Genomic DNA, 19,698 nt, shown 5'->3' with positions numbered 1-19,698 from the left:
GAACCCTTTAGATCTGCTATATGAATAACTTCGTTGTGCCAATATGAATCGGGCTGCATTCATAGCTATGAGAGAAGTCTCCCTTGTATCGTATGGGATGTTTGTGGAACAATAATTATTAGAATAACTTCTAGTCTTACATAAGGAAGAATTTTAGTCTTCTACGGATTTATCTTTGAAGATAAGCTTAAGTTTTCTGCAAGAAAAATAATTTTTTTCTATAATGCTATTGGTCCTTTATAAGTCGAGATTACTTGGTCGTTGCAAGGCGGCCAAGACATTTATTCATTTTTATTTTGTTGTCTGTAAGAACAGTTTTAAAAAAAAATACGATTTTAGAAATAATAAATATTTTAAAAATAATATATGATTGTCTTTGACTTGCTAGTCTTGCATATGAAGACTTATGGATTTATTTGTCCCTTCATGCAATACCCATTGGTATTCCCCGAGGAGATCAAGTTTAAGGAACGTGCCTAAAGCTATTGATTTTCTGTAGCTCAGGTAACAAGATGAATAGTGATTCGAATAAAAATCGTGCATGAAGAAACCTCAACAGTAGTATCATACAAGATAGATAATAAAATCTGGGGGCTTCTTAACACCGGTAAAGGTGCTGTCGAAACCATTAACACTCGGACTAAAAACTGATCGATCAACCCAACCTCATCCCAATAAATTTATCGCTAACATAAATTCAAAAAAACCTTTTCCCCCGTATCTCCTGGACTTTACACCATTGGATCGAAAGGTAACCCCGATAAGGCATCATTGCCTTTTACATGTATAAGGCATGATTTTTTGCAAGAGGATTTGCGGTTAGGTTGCATTCGGTTTTGCTTCCTCAGCAGATCTTTTAATGGAGCTTAATGCGCAGAAATAAATTCAAACATAACTGAGATTGGTTCTCTGGCCAAAAACGCATTTTATTTTTGTTTTCTCTTATCAGTTGTGGTTTCAATATTGAGCATTTACTTTACTTAAGTTACCGACCATAATATGCATTTTCTATTTCTTATTTTATTAATTTTTTCTAAATTTGTAGATGCTTGCCTTGTTTTTTATTTTAAAATTTTATTATTTAATTTTAATTTTTTATGTGATACCCTAGGACGGCAGCGTTAACTTGCATTAACAGCCTCAATTCAAATTAATTCGTGCATTATCCACATTCTTAATGCACAAAATCAAACTGAATTTAAAGTGCATTTAGGTATTTCAATATGGCAATACCGTAAAAGAGAGCCCATATTCATATGAGGGAGAGAGCATATTCATGCTCTGAGACAGACATAAGGAAAACAAAAAATTACAGTGCAAACAATAACAAAACAGCAATCGGCTGTTTCGTAAATGCAGAAACTGTCGTCTGTCAGAGCAAAATTAAATGCAGATCTTAAGGGGTGACCCCCTCCCCACTTGTAAATTTCAGAGAACCGAAAAAATGCTCATGCCTATTTTAAATTATAAGTATGATAGAATATGTGGTAAAACTTTCAATAATAATAATAAAATTGACCGAGATATGAGTGTTGGAAGGGAAAAATCATTGTGATTTGTATGTAACATGGAAACTAAAAACGTGTTTTTCTCGAAATGACATTTTGAAAACGGTGCCACTCTAGCTCAAAAACTAATAAACCGATTGTCATATAATATTGTGGGCTTATGAAGGACATCAAAGACTAGTCCTTCATCGATCGATTTTATTTTTAAACAATTTTTTGCCCGTTTTTTTTTACCAAAAAACGTTAGTTTTTTAAGCAAAAAATTTTTGACTTTTTGGTTTCCCTAAAACGCAATTTTTTTTATAAAAATCGATCGATGAAGGACTAGATCTTTATGTTCTTAATAAGCATACAAAAATATATGACGATCGGTTTATTAATTTTCGAACTAGAGTTGGCACCGCAAAACGCTTCAATAAAAACATGGGTTGGTAGATGGTCAATTGCCACAAAACTACGTCATATTTTTCAACAAGAAAAAATCAGAAAGTAGATTAAGATGTGCTCTTTCCGATGAAAAAAACATCTACTAAAAATGCTCCATATTTTTCTTGGAAAAAATTCATGAAAAATTAATTTCACTGGACTTTAAAACTGGGGGTCACCCCTTAATGCAAATTAACGCTGCCGTCTGTCTAGGGTATTACACTAATTTTTGATATTAATAATTTATTCAGGAAATCAATTATTTTTAATACGTTAGATTTTCAAATTTTGCTATATCCATATATTGTTAAATTGGAGTGCCCTTCAGAATAATTAGGCAAATAACTGGTACTGATTGCATGATATTTATTTTCATGAATATCAAATATATGTTTCCTTCGTGTTTCAAGACAATGTACTCTAGCTAGTCTACTCCAAACAGGCAACATTTAGTGGTAACATATCCAACATTGCATTACTACAAACATCTCAGCCATCTCAAACAAAAAGAGAGATAGATAGATGGTCGTGGGGTACAACACAATTTTTGTTTTTATTACCAATGGAGTCGTAAAAACTTAAATTACTTTTAAAATTTTTTTGTGGTATTCTTCTTCGTCTGCGCTTAACTAAAATAGTAAAAATCCACATAGAACATAAGTGTAATCTGAATATGCATAGATACATAAATTAGGGTGGGCCTAAAACAAGGAAAACATTTATGGAAGCAACAAGAGTAGATGGACTCTAATGAAATTATGCAAAAATACCTATTTTATTTTTGGAAATCTTATAGATTTTATTTGCAAGGGTATTTCATAGAGTTGGGGATTTTATTTTTCCAATAATTTAAACAAAAAACATTTAACTCTGTTTGCGATTGATAAGGTAGTAGTAATACTCCATACCACAATTCTCTATGTGTTCGACACAATGTAAACATGCGTGCCAATCTGTAGTTGTTGCTGGGGTAAACCCCCCTTAACTTAAACATAATATTTGTTCCTAAATACTGGAAATACACAAATTACAACAACACTAAGAAAATGAAAAAAAGAGAACACGTTCATGGCAAAACACTTAAATATGTGTCTTACATTTCCAATTTGTTGGCCATTTTGTCTTTATATTGGGGGGAGAAAATTCTTTATTATTTTATTTTCAGTTGGTTTCGAAATTGTTCACAGAATGCAACCTTACATATAATTTAGTTGTTGGTTTTGTTGTTATAATAATGAAGCTTGGTGTGGTGACGAGCATGATAAACTACTGCATGTACCCAGTAGTCACACACACACACACCGATAACAAGTATCAATTTTGTTGAGTATAAAATTTGTGTGAATGTCTGCTGCTTCGAGTTGTTAGCTCAAGGATGCGGAAACCTCCAATGACAGTAAAAACAAATCTAATAGTTTATGCAAAACAAAAAAGGATAAAAGAAAGAGATCCAACATGCAAAGGATAACTAAATCTCAATAAAATTAATGCAATTGACTGAACACAAAGGAAAAATCATTAAAAATGGAAAGCGTTGCCATTGAAATATGGTGTTTGTAGTGAGAAGGAAACGAATGGAGGTGTATTGTTAAAACCTGTAGGTGTAAACTTATCGAACACATTAAAGCATTTCCAAGGAATCCTTAAAATGTAGCCACAACCTGAATCTAGAAAGTGTACATGACAAGCTAATGTTAATTGGAAATATCCAAAAAGATGAGGACGATTTGTGGGTGCTTAGTGCTCTCAGGAGGAGTCTTATATAAGAGTATTTTTGAAGAAATCCACAGTCCTTAAAACTTGTTAAAGAAATCTAAGATTATTACACCAATTTTCTATGACAAAAAATGTCTCAACAATTCTGGTAAATATTTCAATTTTTAATATATTTGAAACCACGACAAGTAAAAACATTAAGTTTGGCCGGGTCGATTAGTTGCAAAAATTGTTCGACCTCGGATACCCTAAGTGCCTAAATTAGGTGGCAGATACTTTATATGTGGCATATACCAAAACATGGACCTATGTGGACGATTTTTGGTGGAGAAGTTTCAAAAACTTCAAATGTTAAATTACAGCCAGTTCGGTTAAAAATTGTAGCTAAAATTCTCAAAATACCGAAAATTGCGAGGTAGCTATAGGGGCAATACCAAAAAACGACGATTTCTTGCAGCTAGTTCGGTCGAAAAATTTAGCTAAAATCGCCAAAATAACTTAAATCGGAAGGTACGGTTATATGGTATGGTATACCAAAACGTGGACCTATCTAGACAATTTTTAGTAGAGAAGTTTTTTGGTCATTGGGAACCTCAAATGTCAAATTTCAACTAATTCGATCAGAAAATGTAGCTAAAAGCCTCAAAATACTTTAAAATGGGAGGAACTGTTATATGGGGGCATTACCAAAACATGGGCCTATCTTTGCGATTTTTAGTGGAGAATTTTTTTTTTTTTTGTTATTGAGAACCTCACATGTCAAATTTCAAAAATATACACGGTGCGCCTTAACTAATTTTAAATGGAAGGGATGAGAAATATCAAGAAACAAAAAAATCGCCGGAGGGATTTTCAAATAAATCGCGATTTAAGTTCACATTTCTAAGGGTTCTTTAGGTTCTCACGATTTTGCTTGGAAACCGCGAGTCCTATGTAAATGGGCCTAAAGAAGCTGTTGTAGCTGTGGAAATTCTCCACAAGATTGAACTTTATGATATTTTCGTAGGTTTTACCGTTTTTGAGATATAGAAGTTCAAATTGAGACAATGCACTGACTGTATCGCCTCCTTATAAAACAATGTCATTACTGCAATTTCCCAAATTAAACGTATATATCTTGAAAATGGTACAACCTAGGAAAAAAATAAATCATCCGATCTTGTGGAGAATTTTCACAGCTTCAACATTTTCTTTAGTCACATTTTGATATGACTTGCGGTTTCCAAGCAAAATCTTAAAGACTTAAGATAAAAACCTAAAAACTTTAACAGAAACTCTATATCTCAAAAATGGTAAAATCTACGAAAAAACCTAAAGGTCAGTCTTGTAGAGAATTTTCACAACTACCACATTTTCTTTAGACTCATCTTGATATGACTTGCGGTTTCCAAGAAAAATCGTGAAAACCTAAAAAACCCTAAAAATGTGAATTTTGATAGCGATTCATTTAAAAATCCCTCCGGCGATGTTTTCTTGTTTTTGGGTTTTTATTATCTATGAACATTGCTGTTTCATAATCCGCGAAATCTTCCCATGTGTAAGCGGTTTCATCAAAAGTTAGTTAAGGCGCACTGAGCATGATATTGTTTTATAAGGAGGCGATACAGTCAGTGCATTGTCTCAATTTGAACTTCTATATCTCAAAAACGGTAAAACCTACGAAAATACCATAAAGGTCAATCTTGTGGAGAATTTTCACAGCTACAACAGCTTCTTTAGGCCCATTTACATAGGACTCGCGGTTTCCAAGCAAAATCGTGAAAACGTACAAAACTCCTAAAAATGTGAACTTAAATCGCGATTTATTTGAAAATCCCTCCTGCGATTTTGTTTTGTTTCTTGATATTTCTCATCTATGAGCATTGTAGTTTCAGAATCTGCAAAAATTTCCCAGGTGTAAGCACCTTCCATTTGAATTTGGTTAAGTCACACCGTGTATATTTCAAAATACTTTTAGTCGGAGTTAACGATATATGGGGGCTATGCCAAAACGTGGACCTATCTCCACCACTTTTGGTGAAGAAGTTTTTTGACCTCTTGAAACTCCAAGCGCCAAATTTATAAAGGGAGAAGGGTATAAAAAGTTCCTTGTTGAAGAAGTTATTGAAAAATAACTTCGGTGGAGAATATCCACAAACAAGAAACAAAGGGAACTGATGAGATCCAGTGGCGTGGATCGAAAGTAGTCTTCCTTGCATTACCCCTTGGCGAACAATGCCAAACCTTCTCCACTAATAAACTTGTTGTTTTTAATATTAAAACAACAAAAGGGATTAAGCCAGACTATTTTGAAAAATCAAAATTGTAACAGCTATCCCAATTAAATAAACGCCACCAATGTTCTATTTGAGAAACACTGGCACGGTTTTGTGTGTTGTTGGTATATAAGCTACCAAACAGCATTTGGGTATGTGCATTTGTTGAAAAATCAACGACACATACGAGTGGAAGAAGGTTTGCTTTGTTTCGTAAACACTTTCGTCAGAGTTGTGTTAGGTTACCAAAGAAAAACTTCTCATTGAAGGGTTTTCTTTGTTTACGTTTATACTTCGAGCTGACGATTGATGTTTGGGTATAAAAAGTTCCTTGTTGAAGAAGTTATTGAAAAATAACTTCGGTGGAGAATATCCACAAACAAGAAACAAAGGGAACTGATGAGATCCAGTGGCGTGGATCGAAACTAGTCTTCCTTGCCTTACCCCTTGGCGAACAATGCCAAACCTTCTCCACTAATAAACTTGTTGTTTTTAATATTAAAACAACAAAAGGGATTAAGCCAGACTATTTTGAAAAATCAAAATTTGTCAATACAATTTTTCCTTTATACCAATGTGAAATATTTGTTATTTGAGAAAAAATTAAAAAAATACTTTTTTTGGCATTTGTTGTTTTATTTAGGAATTTATTTTAAACATCGTAAAAACGTTTATTTTTTATTTTGAAAATGGATTAGCAATTATTGTACCAGCCGGACAATAAACTAACTAAACTGATTATCGAAAAACTACAGATCGGGAATTATATGACTGGGCATCCGGGCCAAATAATTTACCAAATATTAAAGTGATATTTTCTTCAGAAGATGATTACTACACTGTGCAACATTTTTAAGGTGATCTTGCGCAAACAATTCGAACTCAGTATTTTTTGAAAGTACAGACCCAAACGACAAGAAACACTAGTTGGGGTTTGTTGTGTCAGATCCAGCTCGGATTTTATGGCCCCATCTAAACATGGTTAAATATTGAGTTTTTAAAGAAATTCCAGGCTATATCTCTGAAACCAATGCGAAACTTCTTCTGACCTCTGAAGCAAATTTGTAGATAAGGACAAGAATACAATATTTGGAGAAATAATGAACTCGAAAAACTAAATTTATTGCCTCAAATTTCAAAATACATGCAAAAATACCACAATTTTTATAAATTTCGCACCGTATCTCCAAAACTGTTAATTTTTTCTGAATATTTTCTTTTGGAAAAATATTCCCTGGAATGTAATACACAACTCTTCAGAACATGTCATTGTTGTAAAATGCCTCTATCCCGTTGTTTTCAGTACATTTTTCTACGACGATTTAATAAAAATGTCAATAATGTAGCGAAATCCGAAAGGCGAGAATAAACTGTTGGTGTGAACTGTGTCTGAAATACGTGTTGTAAAAGATATGATGCAAAATACCGCTGAAACAACATGAAGTAAGCATTTTAGAGTTTCAGAATGTTTTAAAGAATTGTTGAGAACTTTATTTGGAAGATTTTTGCAAAAGGTTACTTGGTTTAACTCCCAATAGTTTAGCCGATACTGACCAGAATTTCAGCAATTATGTAAAATTTTCTATATTTTATAGATTTTGATGCCCTAGATGGAGTTTTTCTTATGTGATTTCTTCAAAAGATAAGTTCTACTAGTTTAGGGCTACAATATTGCTAAAGACAGCAAGACCAAATTCCTATTCGTTTCTGAGATAAAGGCCTGATAAAAAAGTGTAGATTTAGCCCGGTTTAGATGAGGCCATAAAATACGAACTGGACTGACAGGACAAAACCCAACTAGGGTTTTTGTAGTCTAAATATGTACTTTCAAAAAATCCATACTAGAAGTTGTTTGCATTTTCAGTGTTGCATAGTGTTATTTAAATGCGAAAGAGAATTTGAATTTGGAACGTGCAATGGTTAAACCTATCAGTAATACCCGCTAATGCTGGTACACTAATTGATAAATAAATAAATAAATAAATAAATAAATAAATAAATTAAAAAAAAATAAATTATTATTATTATTATTATTATTACACAATAAATTTTCAAGAAAATCGAAGAGTACAATCATTGATAAAAAATTGATTTTAAATATTAAAATACAAAAAAGATTTTTTCTATTTTGACCAACATTAAAAAAGTTATGGTATTTCTTGGCAAATCTGCGAATTTCCTTGATTTTTTTTTTAAATTCTTTCTATCGAAAAATGGTCATTTTATAGGTACCATTACTTCAAATATAACGGTGCAAACCAACGAAATTTTTATTTTCCTCTATACGTAGCTTGTTTTCTATCATTTACTGTAAAATTTTGGACAATTTTTTAAAAAAATCTTTACGCTATGCGTCCTACAAAGAATTTTCGCTGAAATTCGGTCTGGTAAATATTTCAATTTTTACAACTTAACAATTAATTAATTCTTAAAAAATTTCCCATAAAAATTCTTTAATGAAAATTAAGTACTGTGATAAATTATTAAGGTGTAAAAATTATGTTTAATGCAAAAAAAAAAAAAAATAAAATAAAATAAAATAAAATATCGGCTGCAGTAACTCAATCTTTAACATTCAATATTAAGTTTAATCCCCTTCACACCAGCTTAGTTAGAGGCCTTCGCTGCTGACTGGATGGTGGCTGGATGGCGTTTGGCGTTAATAGGTCTATAAATTAAATAATTGCAGCACACACAGGCAGGCCGCGACAAAGATAAAAATTATTTTAAAAGTTAATAATTTAGCTTTCCATAAAATATGATGATGATGCATATAGTTTTGCTGTTGTTGTTTTTCTGGTTTTGCATTTTATTTTATTTTTGTTGTTTTTATTGTTGTTAAGCAGCATTCAGAACTGCTGTTGCAATTGCTATTTATGCGTTGAACAAAACATTCATAAATCTCAAAACATTGTTGCTGGACGCCGACAACCATCGCACATTTACACATTATTGGTGCTGTGAGCGGGCACGGCGGCGTGCCAGCTCAAACTCTGGGAGGCTTAAATCAAATGCAAGATTGTTTTCTATATTTACTTTTTTACATAACTCAACACCCTTTCGCTTCACTCACAAAGGCGGAGGGTGGCAAGTTCATAAATGTAAGCCTCCTCACATAGTACCCCTTTAGCGTAGTAACAGTACCGACACCCTCCTCGTCATTCCCCTCTCACCCCTTGACAACTTTACAAAATGCAAAATAAAACAAAATTATAAAAATATCAACAATAATAAATTAAGGTTTTTGCGATGAGCTGACGGCCAGCCAGCCGACCAAACAGCCCGACAGTCAAATGGCCAGCCACACTTTGGTTTTATACGAATAAATAATGCCATGATGCTATATTTGTTGCTGTTGTTATTATTGCAGTTTTTCTAATAGTTGCCATTGAACAGCAACAAACAGTTGATGATGTCGTTGTTGTTGTTGCTGCTGTTATTTTTGTAATACATATAGTTTTTTCATTAGTTTTATTTTGCTGTATTTTTCTACGATATCGAGATTTATGGCTTTGTCGCCAATATTGTGTTTTTATTATTTAATAATAATAAAAGTATTTTTTGTTGTTCTGTTTTGTTTTTGTTGTACGTATTTTATTTTTAACTGCTACGTGACATATTGAATGATAAGGAAATGCAATGAAATGCCATCATCGCCATCACCATCGCCCAACATTATCATCATCAATTTCGGGCGGAAATAGTAACACGTTAAAGAAAGAATTTTATCTATCTGAGGGTCGGGGTAGGAGATACAACATAGCTTGATTTTGGCTTCTTGGAAGAGAGAATGGCGTTTAATCTATTATTTAGCAAATGACATAAAAGAGAAAATAGATAGAGGATGTTTCAGAAAATATGCATCAAAATTGTTTCTTGTTAAGTCTGAAGTTTTAATTAACAGAATTCGAAAAAGAGATAATAACACTATGCAACACCGAAAATGCAAACAACTTCTACACTGAAAGAAAATTACGTTGTAGCAATGAAATTTGTCATAGATTTTGAAACAACGTAAGACTTCATTGTATTAATGAAGAAGTTTCATTGAGTTTCATAAAATAACTTTCATTATTGTTTCATAGTATTAATTTGAAATTTACATAGCAATAATATAATTATAACTTCTATCTACTTTATTGAATTAATTAAGAAGTATCATTGCATAATAAAGAAACTAATTATGTTATTTAATGAAACTTTTCATTTATTCAATGAAACACTACGTTAGTAAGAAGTCCAATTGGTCTTCTATGAGAAGACCACCAATAAGAGAGAAGTCCAACTGAGCTTCTATGATCAGACCAACAGGTCTTCTATGATCAGACCAACAGGTCTTCTATGAGAAGACCAACAGGTCTTCTATGAGAAGACCAACAGGTATCCTATGAGAAGACCAACAGGTCTTCTATGAGAAGACCAACAGGTCTTCTATGAGAAGACAAACTGGTCTCCTATGCTTTTCTATGAGAAGACCACCTGGCCTTCTACGAGAAGACCAACTGCTCTTCTATGAGAAGACTTGCGGACTTCTATTAAAAAAGTTGTCCTCCATGAGGAGGCGAACTGGTCTTCTATAAGAAGACTAACTGGTCCTCTGTGAGAAGACCACCTGGTCCTCTGTGAGAAGACCGCCTGGTCTTCTATGAGAAGACCACCTGCCCCCTATTCAGTAACTTTTTAACAACTTTACTCATTGTTTATTTTACAACAATTTCATTTGTTTGTTTTGTAGTTGTTACAAAAACAAAAGAAATTTTAACAACTTTTCAATCGATAAAAGTTACGGAATAGGCCTACTGGTCTTTTATGAGAATACCACCTGGTCTTCTATGAGAAGACCACCTGGTCTTCTATGAGAAGACCACCAGGTCTTCTATTGGAAGACCTCCTAGTCTTCAATGAGAATACCACCTGGTCTTCAATGAGAAGACCACCTGGTCTTCAATGAGAAGACCACCTGCTTCTATAAGAAGACTAACTGCTATCTGTGAGAAGACCACCTAGTCTTCTTTTTGGAGACCACCTGGTATTCTATGAGAAGACCACCTGGCCTTCTATAAGAAGACTAAGTTGTCCACCATTATAAAACCACGTAGCCTTCTATGAGAAGACCAATTGGTATTCTATGACCTATAAGAATACTAACCTTGAGAAGACCTTCCATAGAAGACTTATTGGACTTCTCGTAGAAGAGAAGTTCGACTTTTCATAGAGGACCAATAGGACTTCTCATAGAAAACCAATTGAATTTGTCATGGAAAACCAATTGGACATCTCACAGAGGGCCAGTTGGAATTTTGGTAGAAGACCATAGAAACCATTCGCTCTTCTCAAAGAATACCAGACACTTTCGAATTGCCACCCCTTTTACTTCAGGCGAACCCCAACTTAAAACCACAAATCAAAACCAATTATGGAAATAAAATTGTATATCCCACACAGTATCGCCATCATCTTATCGGTGGAATAACGCAACAAAGAAGAACAAGAAGAAATGTCTTAATTTTTATCACATTATTATACAACAACAAAAGCAATAAGTTTAATAAATCTTTCAAGCAAATATTATTAATAGCCTCACATTTGCAAAATCTGGTTAGGGTACCCCACACGAACGAACAATGATGACCCAGAAACAAAAACAAAACTTTAGGAAAAATTATCTAAAATGTGCAAATGCTTGGACATATTGGTCACAAGAAGGCAGAAAAAACAAACAGACAGAGGAAGAGGAAAACCAGATCAAACAATGAATGAAACAACAAAATTTAGCAAACAAATACAACATGAACAAACAAATAGGCAACAACCAATCGACCAAACAACCAACTAACCGACCGACCAACCGGCAGAGTTAACAAAATGCCAAGCAGACCAACCGAGCAACCGACAGAACAACTGAACGAAAAACTCTTTGTAATGGAATCAGCAGCAGCAGCAACAACACACCAACATCGCATATCGCATTTTACCAAAACAATGTTGCACGGTAGAATTATGCCGCGAACCTTGACACAATAAAAAGCGCGAGAGTCTGAGACACAGAGAACACAAAACACAAAGCAGCACTTTGCTGACAGACGGTCGGACGGACGGGCAGGAGGGAGGGCGGATACACTCAAACATACATCGAGAAACCAAATAATGGCAGAAGAAACATAAAGAAATCATTTCGATTTTTGTGTGTTATACACTGACGACGATGACGACCACGACGTGTGTGAATAAACCACATATTCTCTTCTACTAGCTGGCAAATTCCAAGCTTATTACTACTGCTGATGCCTCTTCTCTGTCTCTTGGTAAACTCTATTTGGTGTCCACTGTGTGGCAAAATAAACGCTTAAACACAATTTACCGTCATCAGTCATACACTGGTGCTGCTGCTTGTGTTATGGTGGCGTATGACATACCAGCGTCTGTTCACTTTATACCCTTTCGTCCGTCCCTCCGTTCGTCGTTCCGTCTGCCAGTAACTTGCCTTTGTTTTCATTTTATGCGAATTAATTTTTGTGCGACGCTTTCCTCTTTTTTTATGTCTTTCGTGTGCGAATTTTATGTTAATTTTTTTACGTTCATTCGCTCACAACGGCTTGGTCGTTCGTTCATTCATTCATTCGCTTGTCGTTCGTTAGTTTTAGTTGTCTTCATTATTATTTGAAGTCTATTTATGCTTCGCACTTTACTGCTCCAGTTTAGTAGACGTTGTTGTTGTTTTTTTTTTTAATTTGTTTTCTTCAAACGGAAACCCTACATCACGTATTCAATGAGAATCCAACTATAGAGCGCGGGAGAACATTGTGTGAACAGATTACCTGTCGGATAATAACTGATAAGTCATTGTAGTTCTATGGCATAAATTTAATCGCATTTAAATAAATTAGTTGCCACATTAGAAAGGAGGAGTTTGAGTAAAGTTCATCCGTAAATCTCACGTGGGATTTTAGGTGAAATGAAATAATTCTAGGCAAGGGGTGGGGCTGAAGGAGGTTGAATTGAAACTTTATTTATCGCCAAAACTGTAGAGTCTGTGGAGTAATCGAAGAAAGGGATAGAGTGACTAGAAACCACTGTGAGTGGAATTGGCCCAGTCTTTTCGTAAAGCTGATTTGTGGACACATGTACTTTAGAAGCTCTGTCATGTACACAGTTTAAGGTAGTAGTAAGACTCTGAAGAGCGGTGGTGTTATGAGACATCTGTATTATTTTCCTATTAAAATTATCTGCCAGCGCTAAAGTAAGCAACAATTTATTTCGGAGGGATATTCGGGACAAAATGTGTTGTACCACATCGGTTTTATTCGAGTACATGGAAGACCAAAGTACAGTATAGTCTCAATAATCCGGACACTCGCTAATACGAACAACGCCGTAATTCGGACACTAAAATTGTCCGGATTAACGAGATTTTTTCTATTCGATAATCTGGACATCTCTATTTTTTAACACTTGGAGCATTTTTTACTTCTATATTTTATTTAAGTGTTCGGCTTTAGCAATTACAATAAAAAGAAATTAATATGCGCCTACCACATGTGATTTAGTCATAGAAAATATTTTATTTTTGATAATATTCGGTAATCCGAACACTTCGATAATTCGGACACCGCAGAAACATGTGCTGTCCGGATTATCGCGATAATATTGTAAACTTAGTATTTCATGTCACTTCATAAAGTGATTTTATAACGAAAAATGTAAAGAAGGACGGGGTTTCTAAGATTTTCATCTTCAAATGCGGCATAACTTCTTTTTTTCACAATGAATTTCTATTATTTTTTCTTTTAAAAACTCTGTGCTCTTGAACAAACTTTAAATGAAATGAGCTTACACCTGGGAAATTTTTTGCGGAATCTCTGTGGGGCCCCCATCTACCCCCAAAATTTCGTCACTATCCGGTCAAAATTCCAACTTGTAGCGTGATTACAAAAAAATGGAAAAATTGGGTATATTACTGAATTTTGCAATATCTCGGTTTGCTCATTTACGCCAACATACTTTGCATCAATACAAACGAGATCTTTTCTTCTTCCATTGACGGGTATTCCTTTTGGAATACTCCAACCAGAAGCGGAGATATTCGCATAAGAAAAAACGTTGACTTTTCTCCACATAAGCTTTTCGCTTATTCCGACTCCTGAATATTATCCGACCATCACCAAACTAAATAGGCTTCTTCCTCTGTGGGACCCGCATCAACTCCCAAAAAATTCGTGACGATCCGATCAAAATTGCGACCTGTAGCGTGATTACAAAACAAATCGGAAAATGGGATGCATTACCGACTATTGCGATATCTCTGTTGTTTGAGCAGCTACAACAACCTACTTTACATCGTTGTAAAGGTGATATTTTCTACTTTCCTAGCTAGGTTTTGCTTTAGATATACCTCTTAAAGAAACAGCGATATTGGCTTTGAAATAAAACGTTGACCGTTCTCCAAATAAGTGTTTGCCCATTCCGACCCCTGAATATTAATTGATCATCATCAAAATCAATAGGCTTCTTTCTCTTTGGGACCCCCATTAACCCCCAAAATTTCGTGACGATCCGATCAAAATTGCGACCTGTAGCGTGATTACAAAAAAATCGGAAAATGGGATGCATTATCGACTATTGCCATATATCTGCTATTTGACCACCTACGACAACCTACTTTACATCGTTGCAAAGGTGATATTTTCTACTTTCCTTGCCAGGTTTTGCTTTTGATATACCTCTTAAAGAAACAGATTGGCTTTGAAATAAAATGTTGACGTTTCTCCAAATAAGTGTTTGCCCATTCCGACCCCTAAATATTATCCGACCATCACCAAAATCAATAGGCTTCTTAATCTGTGAGACTCCCATTAACCCTCAAAATTTCGTGACGTTCCGATCAAAATTGCGACCTGTAGCGTGATTTCCAAAAAATAGAAAAATGGGATGTATTACCGACTATTGCGATATCTCCGTTATTTGGTTACCTACGCCGACCTAGTTTGCATTATTGTAAAGACGGGATTTTCTACTTTCATAGTCAGGCTTTGCTTTTGGAAAGTTTTCAACCAAAGCTGTGATATTCGACAAAATAATTAAAATCGGAAAAATGAAAATTGGGGTTTTATTTGCTACTATTGTGATATCTTCGTTGTTTGATCACCTACGAGCACCTACTTTACATCATTGGAAAGGTGATATTTTCTACTTTCATTGTCAGGTTTTGCTTTTGGTATACCCCATACCGAAGCTGAGATATTCGCTTTGGAAAAAAACGTTGTCTTTTTATCCACCTAAGTTTTTTGCCCTTTCCGACCCCTAAATATTATATGACCATCACCAAAATCAATAGGCTTCTTCCCCTCCGGGACCCCCATCAACATCCAAAATTTCGTGACGATCCGATCAAAATTGCGACCTGTAGCGTGATTGCAAGGTTTAGATGGACAGACGGACGGACACACAAAGCCAGACTCAGCTCGTCGAGACATTCATTTTGGTATATATAAGTATGGGTCTACGACCATTATTCGATGCGTTACAAACTTTTTGCCCAAAACCAACTTATAATACCCTCTCCACATAGTGGTGTAGGGTATAAAAAGAAAATTATGTACGCTTTATAAAATGGGGAAAACAATGAAATCGGTTAAAAAATGACTTACACAAGTATTTGTGTTGTAACTTTTTGTTTTTTGTTGCTGTTTTTTATATTTTGTATTTCATAACTTTGGAACCCCGGTGCGTATGATTGGTATTAATTAAAAATATTATAATAACAATCATACGCACTGTAATCATTATATTCGTTTGGACAGATTTGTAAATCCCTGCAAGCGTTATCTTGCGGATTTGGCATTTTAGTTGGTGCCGTCAAGGTTTCTTGGAGCTTTTAGCTCATTATCTTGTAAAGGGGGCTGTAAGGACAATACGCTGAAAAAGTTTCAAAACTACCCGAGAAGAGATCTTAAACTTAAACGAATTATGTGTACTAGAATTGAGCAATCTCGTTTATCTCCCAAATTTTGTGTGGGATGTACCTGAAGGACGGGTCCGATATAGTCCATATTCCAACCTGATACATGACTAGATGATATGATGTGCAAAGTTTAGACCAATCAGTAACTACCTGCGAGAGTTATCTTGCGGATTAGCCATTTTAGTTGGTGCTGTCAAGGTTTCTTGGAGCTTTTAGGCCATTATCCTAAAAAAGTGTACAACCGCAAGCACAATATGCTGAAAAAGTTTCAAAACTATCCGAGAGGAGATCTTAAACTTCAAATTATTCTAATTTTGTGTATGAGGACCGATATTGTCCATATTCGAACGCGATCTATGCCTGAAAGTAATATTATGACTAATTTGGTTACTCTTTTCGAGAGTTATCGGCCATTTTACCATTTTAGCGAAAAATTTTCAAATTTTGTGGGGGTGTACCGGAAGGAGTGGACAATCTTTGAACTTAAATTATGTTTGAACAAAATATGCCAAATGTTGACCAGATCGGTTGCTTCGTTCAAGACTTATCGTGAGCACTAGTCAAGCAGACAGACAGACGGACAGACATTGCTCAATCGACTCCAAATTGTCTGAAACAGATTTCGTCTAAAACATACTTGGGGTCTAAAACCATTATTTCGATGAGGCACATTTTCGGTCATAGCAATGTCTACATATATAGCCTCTTTAGCCTAAAGACTGAGGGTATAAAAAGTACTAAAAGGTTTAACAATCATTAGGAGTTGTCGATTACATTTTAGATTTTGAATTAACATGGCAAAAATAAATTTCAAAAAAAAATATTAAAATGGATATCAAAAAAATATATTCTATGGAAAAGTTCTCTCAAAACTATGTATACAGTCGAACCTCGATTATCCGGGAAAGGAAAACACCGATTTTTAATGGACAAAAACAATGCAAAAACTAATTATTTTAGAACATTTTCAATCTTTTAAACTCCACATTAAATTTATAATTGCTCTTATTTATACAAATTTGCATGAATGCATATGTTTTGATTAAATATATACGAGAAAAAGTGTTACTCCATTATCCGGGAAAATCGATTATCGGTAATGCCTCCGGTCATTACGGATAATCGAGGTTCGACTGTATATAAATGGTGGTAGATTAACCCAATATAAAATCCAGTGGATTAATCTTCAGTAATGTAAACATGTTACAAACCAGGAGACCCTTCACGGAAACTATGCCAATGAATATGGAACATATTCTAAACAAAAACATGTAATTTATTTAAAATATGTAATTATATACAAATCTATTTTGATTAACTACTTTATAGCAAAGTGTCATCTAACCTACTTAGAAAGAAGAAGAAGAAACTTTAAACAAATTGAATTGGAATTTGTTTTCAACAATTGTTTTCCTTAATGATTTTGATCTTGATGCTGTACTGTTGTTGTTATTGTTGCTGTCGCTGCTGTTTAGATAAATAAACAAAACATTTCAGTTTTTGTTTTTGCTTTCAAGAAAATCCATTATTATCTTCCATGTTTGTCAGTTGTTCTAAGGTGCCTTTCTACCAATGCTAACTCTATAAGCTGTTTATACTTCCGTATACAATAAAGGCTAACTGTCAATCATTTGGCGTTAATCAATATGACAACGTATAACGCGTCACACTCATGCAATTGATCAAGCGAAGCAAGCAGTTAGCTAGAAAATCGTTATATCGGCATGGAAAAAGGTGCATACTTACGTATTTCGTATATGCATTTGTACTTTGCCCCTTGGCATAATCTTCAGTGAAAAATAATTTTAAATTTGTTCTCCATTTGGAGAACCCATTTTAACCCCTGGGCTAAGGAATAATACTTAAATATCAATAGTTCAAATTAAAATTGCTCCACTTCACTGATTCTTAATACGCCTTCGTTATTACAAAACTTTTAATAAATTTGTAAGTCATACCTAATCGAAAGCTTCCCCATAATGGTAAACTAAAACGTTCCCCTATTTGTATTATCTCTATTTTTCACACTAATCTACCCCAGCCACTTTACATTTTTCCATATCCTTTTTGCCCCACATTAAAGCCATCATGCCAGTGTTGACCACTACTACAACGATATAATTTTGACAAAAGCGAGGGCGATGTTTGTGGAGGTGTTTGGGGGGCGAAATTGTATTTCTTAATTTACAAAAAATGCTGTGGAAATTTATGACTGTGTATTAATTTCCGCTACATTTTCCAATACACGGACATTATGAGCCAATAGGGAGCATGAAATGAAAGAAGCTATGCTATGCCTGGTATTTGCAACACTGTTTCGATGGTTGGTTGGATGGTCGGTCGGTTGGTAATGGTTTTTATGTATGTGGCAAAAAAAAACGGAAATGTGGGAAGTTGATTTTTGTTAAAAAATAAAATTGTAAATATTTAATGGAAATTTAAATTATACCACAGAGCTACACAAAATTAAAAAGAGAAGTTAAATAAAAAAGATTTTAAAAGCTTAACATTACAAAACTATAACCCAATTCATACTAGAATTTTAATTACTACATTTTTAAATCCAACTGTAAGGTATTTTCCATAGTTAATGCAACAATATTCCATGAAATACTTATTCAAAGCGTATAGTAAACGTATCCGGAATAAAAGGAAGATATAAAGGAGAGATACACACATGTACATTAGGGTTATGACTTTTTGACCTTTTTCTCAAAAATGATTTCCTGTAGCGAGAATGAATGGACTTTTGCCTATTAATGCCAAAAATAAAATTATATATATATTTCCTGTTGCATGAACGAATGACCTTTGACCTACTAATAACTAAAATAACTTTTATTCCATTTAAAAATTACACAACGTCACGCACAAACTACTTTCAATTTATATGATATATGGAATAAAGTTATGTATGTTATAAAATGATATATATGTACATATGTTATGATATGGCGATAAAATTGGTGAGAAACAAAAGCTTATGTCATTTTGGTTATGTCGTGTGGTTTAAAGCTTTTTTTGAGCCATATATGTGCTTAAAGTGACTCCAAATTTTTGTCAAAAACGCTCATATATGAAAACTTTGAAAGTTTTTGTGCGTGAGCTGTTTTTGTCGAATCAACTTATAATTAATATTTTATCTAATCTTAGGCAAAAGTTCATCAAAATATGATACAGGGATATAAGGTTGTAAAAAAGTCATAACCCTAATGTACATTGGTTGGTTCTTTGGACGTGACAGTGTTGGTGCATACTTTTAGGCGTAACAGTGTAAAGTTTATTTTTACAAGGTACTATGTACGAACCGTTGAAAGACAGTTATTGCATCCCGATAATCTAACGATTTATCGAAATTCTACTTTGGCCTACAAATAACGTTTGTTCCATGAGTTAAATTGACAATATATTACCAACCGCAATCTTCTACTTTTTTCCGATTTTACATAAAAAGATTTAAAAATTCACATATTATATATACGAGAAGATGTAACAAAAATGTTTCTAGACGAGCTATCGATCGGCATTGGTTCCACAAAAATCAATTATGTGAGTTTATGTTTTGATAATTTGCCTGCAATTATTCCTTATTATTATTCCTATTTTTTCAAATATTCGCGATTCTAGTCCCATTGTAGGGCATTCACAGCTGATAGACAGATTAACTAGCATCCCAAAACTTCAATGGACGAATAACAGATTTTAGCCCTGCAAGTCGCCGGGACTGGATGGTATAACAACTCAAAATCGCGAAAACGGCGCACAGTGATTCAAAAACTTTTTTTCTGGTAGAAATTCTATAACTTTTACGTGGATAGAGATATATTCATAT

The 19,698-nt window shown here is 34.1% G+C and overlaps 1 protein-coding gene across 24 annotated transcripts in view; it reads right to left on the bottom strand.

The window, feature by feature from the left end:
• The window catches only part of mam (neurogenic protein mastermind), a 586,128-nt gene that overhangs the window by 100,605 nt on the left and 465,825 nt on the right, over positions 1-19,698 (bottom strand). The window lies entirely within an intron of this gene.

This window comes from Musca autumnalis, unplaced genomic scaffold (assembly GCF_047663935.1).
Source record: "Musca autumnalis isolate F117 unplaced genomic scaffold, ASM4766393v1 scaffold_5, whole genome shotgun sequence".
Taxonomy (NCBI): domain Eukaryota; kingdom Metazoa; phylum Arthropoda; class Insecta; order Diptera; family Muscidae; genus Musca; species Musca autumnalis.
This window is presented reverse-complemented; position numbering and strand designations above follow the sequence as displayed.